We start from the raw sequence: 7,384 nt of genomic DNA, 5'->3' as shown, positions 1-7,384 counted from the left end.
ACTTTGGATCTCCTTTACCCAAACTGAAAACCAATCTTCCCACTTTGATATTTTAATGACTGAAGCACCCATTTCCTCTTTTCTAAATTAAATGCCAGAGATGCTCACATTCCAGAGCTGGGTGCTGGGTATGCACAATGAACTCACCACTCCCTGCCATGCCACCTCCTGTTTTGTACTGTCATTTTTCGGTTCTTATAAAAAACTGAGTCATACAAAATGCACAAATCTAGTACTATCTTCTTGGTAGAGAAAAAAAAAAAAAGTAACTTATTAGCAAACACATTACACTTTATGAATCTTAAGTACTCTTCATACTTGTGCCCCCAGATATTATGCCCACACCTTTTCCCTTTTTAATACAGTCTACCACACTCCTCTGCTAGTCAGCTTGTCTCCACATATTTTTCTAGCCATTATCCCCTTTTGTCTTACATTTTCCTCAAGGGAACCAAACTCAGTCCTTACTTGTATAAACTAATACTTATGATCAGACCTTTAAAATGACTTTGGCTTTGGGAATTAATATGGAAAGAAAAGGACAATTCATTTGCTTATTTTTTGAATTATAAATACTAGGCCTTTTACCTGGAAACACCAAAACCTATGTTTAATTAATTTGTAATTTGTCATATATGAAATTTTGTTTTCTTATATCTGTTTTCTTTCTCCATCTCTGGCTTTTGCCTTTGCTTGTGAATTCCTACGTTGTGACACTTTTATTACATTATACTAATTTTTTAAAGGATACAACCAGCTTTAGAACTCAAGCATTATATATACACAACACTTGTGTAGTGATGCCTTGCAGCAGGGAAAAAAATAGTCCCTAAGTTTGATGTACTTTTCACTCAGAAGTTATTACCAAAGAATTCTCAGAGAACTGATAACGGCCAACCCAGACTTCTGAAAACAGGACCATTTTTTAATCCTTTAAGTTCTTCATTAACACCCTTTCTTTTATGTCTTCAGCCACATACTATCAAATGTTTCAGAGAACTCCCTTGTTTCAAATTAAATGTACATTCATTTATTTAACCTTTGGGTTTTTGGATAATCTATCAGGTCTATGGTAGGAGATATTTGTTTTCTGTTAACATATGAATAGTAAAAGGGGAATTGCAGTTGAAAGTTGGCATACTACTACAGTTTATAGCCATTCAATCAAATACTAATCTTAATCAGTTTTAAAATATTTTTGAGATTCTTGAAATGCTAGTAATCCCTAGCTTCTGGATCATTAAGTGCCTAATGAATTAGAAATGGCAATACCTAAACTTGGGAATATATCATCTTGGGAAAGTCTTGATCACTTACCTGTGGGTTCTTTATTCACAATGTAATATCTGAAAAACAGTTAAAAATGTCTCCTACAGGATTTCCCAAGGTCCCTAAGCATCTTTCTGGGTGTCCCCTAAGGACTGTCATCTCAGGTTACTTACAGTTGCTGGAAGTCTTACTGTGCCAGGATCGAGGTGGTTGCTGCTGCCATGATCCACTCCCTGGTGACCTCTCTTCAGCTAATATTTCTCTCCTCTGGTGCCCTGGCCCTGTTCCTTCTCTGCTTTCAGGTAACCTGAGAAGTTATAGTTGACTCTGTACCCTGGAGATAACTGCAGGGGAAGCCTGGAGTTCTCCACTCTGTTCTCCAGCCAGAGGTCACCAGCCTCTGCAGCAGCCCTGAATGGCTCTAGAAGTGTAGCTGTTCAGTCTCCTCCTCCTCTTTTATCTCTGCTCAGTCATCACAATGTCTCCAGGTCAGGGTCTGTGGTCCCCTCCCTGAGAGACACACCCTTCTCCCTATCAGGGCAATACCTGGTTTAGTTTATTTAAACTTCTGCCCTTGCCCCACCCACCGGGTGGTTTCCTATCTTTATCCTTTTTCTTCTCACATTGGGGCCACTTCACATCATTTGCCTTTGAACCAGACTCAAGAAATGGCAGCTCCCTCGTCTATTTCTCTGGACACACAAAGGACCCTGCCTTCTGATAGGATCTGTGATTGGATCACTTCCTGATTCTCTCAGACTCAGGCCTGGGCCTCCCAAAGAAGAAGCTTATAGAATTAGGCCCCGTGCCCAGACCAGCAACCTAGAAATCCAGTCTCATTGATTGAGTTTCTGCTGTGTTCCTGGGACTGATTACCTTGCAACCAGAAACTAAGTGAATCTGGGATCCTTGGAACCTCTGTTCCTTGACTGGCTGATTTTTTACTGCTGTACTTTCCTACAAAATACTGCGCATTCCTCATTTCCTTTCTGCTGCCTCCCTTCTATAGAAACCAATCCCTGTTATCTCCTTTTTCTCAATTCTGCATTCATACCCTTGCACAACAGGTAAGTGGTCATCTGCCTCCAGATGGTTTTTTGCTATTCAAAGTCCTTTGCTGCTGACCAGACTGCCAGATCGGAAACCCTAGTATGACTGTTTTCAAAATTAGAAAGCAGACAACACCATCTCCAGGGGCACTGTGTCTGCACCTCCCAGCACTCAGTCAAGTCAACCTTTGCAACTGTCCCAAACACTCTTCCTTCAAGTCTCCCTCCTCTCACCCACATTTTTGGCCATGGTGATTTGAGCTTTTTCCTTCTACTCCGTGTCTGCCCAGTCTTTTGGCGTATTCAAACTTCCTTCCCTGAACTACACCAGCTAGAAGAAGCACCAATTCAGGTGTTACATAAACCCTAGATATTCTCTTAGAGACCTCATCCCACATCCTATCAAACACTAGAAAGTGTAGCTGTATCCGATGTATAAATTATAATGTTTTGTTAGGAAAAAAGAATTTCTATCATTTTCCTCTTGAAATATTTATTATCTTCATTCTGCATTTTCTTCTCTAGCTCTCAAACAATAAAATGTGGAAGCTCTTATGGCCCCTGCATACTGTACCTATAGTGAGACGCTGAAGCTCAAAAGCGTAAGGGAAAAAGGATCTGGGAGGGAGGAAGAGATCAAGCACTTGTACAGGTCTAATGATTGGATCTCTGATTGGATCTTCTCCTGTTTTGCATAGGTCTCTATGACTCAATTTCAAGCCCATTATCACCTAAATCTCTGTCTTGCCCATTTTTTAATAACGCACAGTCTTCTCTGCCCTATCCCCTGCCTCAGCTGCTCACATTTGCAAGTGGTACTCACCCAACACTCCCCATATTCAGATCAACTGACTGACCTGGATTGCAATGCATCACCAGCCCCTGGAGTCCCTTTCAGAACTCTCCTTCCATTTCTGAGAACCCTGTCCCTAGGAGACTGCTGCTTTGGACTATGGCATTTATTTGCTTGACCCTCTAAAGATGAAAATGTTCTCCTCCCATTGTACTCTCCTAGGTCTGTTGCTGCTTTAGGCTCTCAGTCCCTTCTCCCCAACGCCAAGAGTTAGGTTAAGTTCTGCATATTGAATGCTTCAGTTTTGCTCTGCCTGCTAGAACTGATCAGCTAAACCCATTTGTGTCCAAAGCAGGAGAGATACCAGAAATCACACTTTTAAATTTCCCTGCTTCAGTCTCTGCCCTCTTCTTTGTGCTTTGAGTATCTCTTTCTCTTAGGAGGTCTTTAATGCCTCAGTTTCATACACCATCACTGTTGCTCTTTCTGCAGCTTTTCTAATCATCCCACATGCAGATCCAGAACATATTCAAGAAAGCTAAAATGTTTCCAGAAGTTATCCCAGATTATATCTCTTCTACATATTAACCATTACTTAATTAAAATAGTCATTAACAGTTTGGCTTTTGCTTTCCAGGATTTCTGTGGTTTTATATTAGTGATTCTACAATTTCATTATACAACTTCAAATTGAATTATGCCTATTCCATGCAGATAATGTACTAGTTAAGAAGGAAAGTCTGCAATGCGTTGTTTCTTCTTAAGTTCTTCAATTTTTTTTCCCTCAAAGAGACAATTAGGTTAACCTTCAAAAAATTGTGTTCAGCTATTGTCTGCAATTTTGAGAAGAAAGGTGATAAATGTTTTTATGTTCGTGTTGTCAGGAGCTCAGGAAGTATTTGCCTGTATTTTGACTATGGCACCTACTGTGTGCACTACAGGCTTGACAAAATCTCCACTTCCTTTCTGAACACCTATTTGAGCTTTTTTCATTTTAAAATTTCTCTCAGTTATAACCATTTAACCCTAAAAGGTCTGGATATTTTGTAAAATGTTACGGGGCTTGATTTGTCAAATTCGCACTCTCTTATGAGTCTGATTTTTATTTTACTTATTTATTCGTTTGGTCCAGGATAGACTTAAGACATCTTGCCTTAAAAGAGAACATAATTAAAGTGCTGACTATTTACTTGATGCCTTAAACTGACTGGTGGTGTTCTTCCATTGCCATAATGTCCACAAGCATGTGATGACTCTGGGCCTGGTTGCCTTCAGATGCTTCTTTGTCTTCTCCTTCTCTGTTCCTTATCTCAACTGGCTCCTGTAGGCTGTTGCACAGAGCCCTGTGTCACCTGGCTTCCTGCTGCTCAGGTCAACAGGGAACACAATCAGATGACTGGAGGGTGGAAGAAACCAGTATATTCTCCCCTTCTCTTTCTGCCTTTGGCATCATTCCCCATAGCAACTGTGTCTCCTACCAAGCTTCATCCTACTAGACTGGCTACCATGGAATCAGCCTTGGGTTCTGGAAATTCTCCCTCCTCCCTTCCACCTGCTTGAAACTGAAATAGCTTCCTGTGGTTGCTAATCCCTAGACTCAGTTTTTCCATCAACTGTGCAATGGATTCCTTGTATAAAATTCTTTAAAGTAATGAGTGTGATTTCTGTTTGTCCAGTTGGATGCAGTACATTTGTCTGTTTTGTGTTTTCATAAGAGTTTTACCCTGCTTATAGGAGGAGTGCACTTTCATAGGAAAACGGTTGCCTCAAACTTAGGATTTTATCTGCTTCTCCTGATGGCCAGATCAGTCGTTTTTTTCCACAACTTTCTTTCCATACTGTTCCCCCATCTTCCTTACCCAGTCCATACTTTGTCTTTTCCCACTCTCTCCAGCCTTAGAGCAAGTGACAACTTCCCTCTGGAGTCACACCTCCATAGGTATGCAATGATTTTTTTTTTTTTTTTTTTGTAGTGCTGAGATTGAACCCACTGCACAATATTCCCAGTCCTTTTTATTTTTTATTTTGAGGCAGGATCTCACTAAGTTGCTGAGACTGCCCTTGAACTTGTGATCTTCCTGCTTCAGCCTCCTGAACCGCAGGGTTACAGACTTACACCACTACACCCAGCTTCTATGGTGCTCTTAATAAGAATGTTACAGCTATAGGATAACAAAAACAACAAACAGTGAATTTTTCATTCATAATTTGACTTGGTGGAACTTTATTTGAATTTCTTAGACTCTTCCTGCACAACAGTGCCCTTGAACAAGGAAAGGTAATTTCATCATAGATCTATGAAAAGAAAATGAGATAACACAAGTGAAAGGATTTTGATGAAGTGCTGAGGAATATAAGATGTTATTATTTTAGAGTAAATGAGCCTAATTTATTTATTTTTCTTGAAAAAATAGATATTAAAAGTTAGCACCAAAGATAACCTCAACTGAATTTTATACAGAAGTTCAATAGCATCTTACAGCCTTGATCTAACGTGTGATCTCCCATCTGTTCTATTGACCTTTAAAATTGAATAACTATTTTTGTTGAGAACCACCCATGTATTTTAAGATGTTTAGTGGTATTACTACCAATAGCACCCACCTATCTAGTTGGGGCAATCAAAATGTCTATAGGCATTGCCAAATGTCCCCTGGGGAAAAGACAATAAAAGCCCCCTAGGTTGAAAACCACTGATATAACAAAACCTAGTTGGAAACTGCCATCTTCTTTTACTTGAAGTTATTGGAACAACAATAATTTATAGGGGTCTGGCTTTCCAAAGATTTTAGAAAAAGACTTTTAAAATTGCAATTTAGTTCATATCTTAGAGATGCATAAACCCTGCACTGAAAGTCTGACTTTTGTCACAGCAGAGGTGTATGTTACTGTTTATGTTGGAGAGACTAATCTTCCTGATAAGTATGGTTGGACTGCCTACCCAAGATGGGCTTTCTTTTTCATACAGTTAATGTCTTTTTTTTTTTTAACCAGGTACTAAAGAGCTACACTAATACTTTTTATCTCACTATTGCATATTGAAATCTTTTGATGCCCTTTAAAAGGCAAGGAAACTCTGAATATTAGTGGGAGTATCTTTCACACATAACATGACTCAGATATTCTGAGTCTGTACTTGTACAGACTACCTTGAATAGCTTCAGGAGTTAGAATTTTATGAGCATCACAGCTGGGTCATAATCTGTAGAATCCTTCATATTACAGTTGCTAACATGATGCTTTTAGTTACTATTTAGTTTCTAGAGAACAGAAAACCAAAACAAAACTATTCAAAATCTAGAAATTATTACATTTAAAACATTGATTTCAGCTTTCCAAACACGTTTCTGCTAGTTTATATCAACAAGTTCCTAAAATTAGTTTCTCATTTCTAACTGTGTTAGTTTGCTTTCTTTCTAGCCTAAGAAAATATTGACCAAAGAAAGTTGCAAAACAGGTGAAACAGGTTGTAGTAAATGGGTTTCTTTTCCTGAGAAGACAGAAAAGGTTCTGTCCTTGACAGGAGTATACTGCTAAGCTTCGTGGACACACATTTCCAAAACCATTATAAAGAATACTTATTGCTTCAGGAGAATTACACTCATTCCTATCTCTATGATTTTTCATTCCCCTGATTATCTTCTTTTGACAGACTCTGAACCTCATTTGAAGAATTTATTAGCATTAATAATAGTATTGCTATAATTATTACTACATGTTATTCTTCTTGTAAGATATTTTTGTCAGAGGGTAAATAAAAACAATCTTATGATTGAGGTAGGTGATGTGAGTTGAGGATACAGACAATGTGAGATTAAGTTGAGTCAGAAGGTAGGGAACTTTTATTTACTGTCATAGTATTGTGCTTAAATGACTTTGGACAGGCTTACCTCTCCAGTTTTATACCATTTCCTCAGCTGATCGCAACTACATTTGACCTGCACTTCTCATCTTTTGGTCCTCTGCAGAACAGAGCTGGTTCTAGCATCCCATCCTATAAATGAATGTTCTCCAGCAGCATTGATTCAGGAAATGGAATCCATTTGAGGATGTGCTTGCCCCAACTTTTGTTTTAAGATCTGAGAAATAAAAAGCTATGCAAATATACCTAGGAATGATCTGAGCCAATCCCTCATCCTCATCCTTATCCTAAGTAAAGAAAGACATTAATCATGGGCCATTTCAAAGTCTCACTGCTACCTCTAATTAGGATATATGTCCATAATGGAGTAACAGACACTGGATTTATCCTTGCATCTGTAACAACAGATCA

The sequence above is a fragment of the Sciurus carolinensis genome, chromosome 3, assembly GCF_902686445.1.
Source record: "Sciurus carolinensis chromosome 3, mSciCar1.2, whole genome shotgun sequence".
NCBI classification, from domain to species: Eukaryota; Metazoa; Chordata; class Mammalia; order Rodentia; family Sciuridae; genus Sciurus; species Sciurus carolinensis.
Note: the sequence above shows the minus strand (reverse complement) of the source record.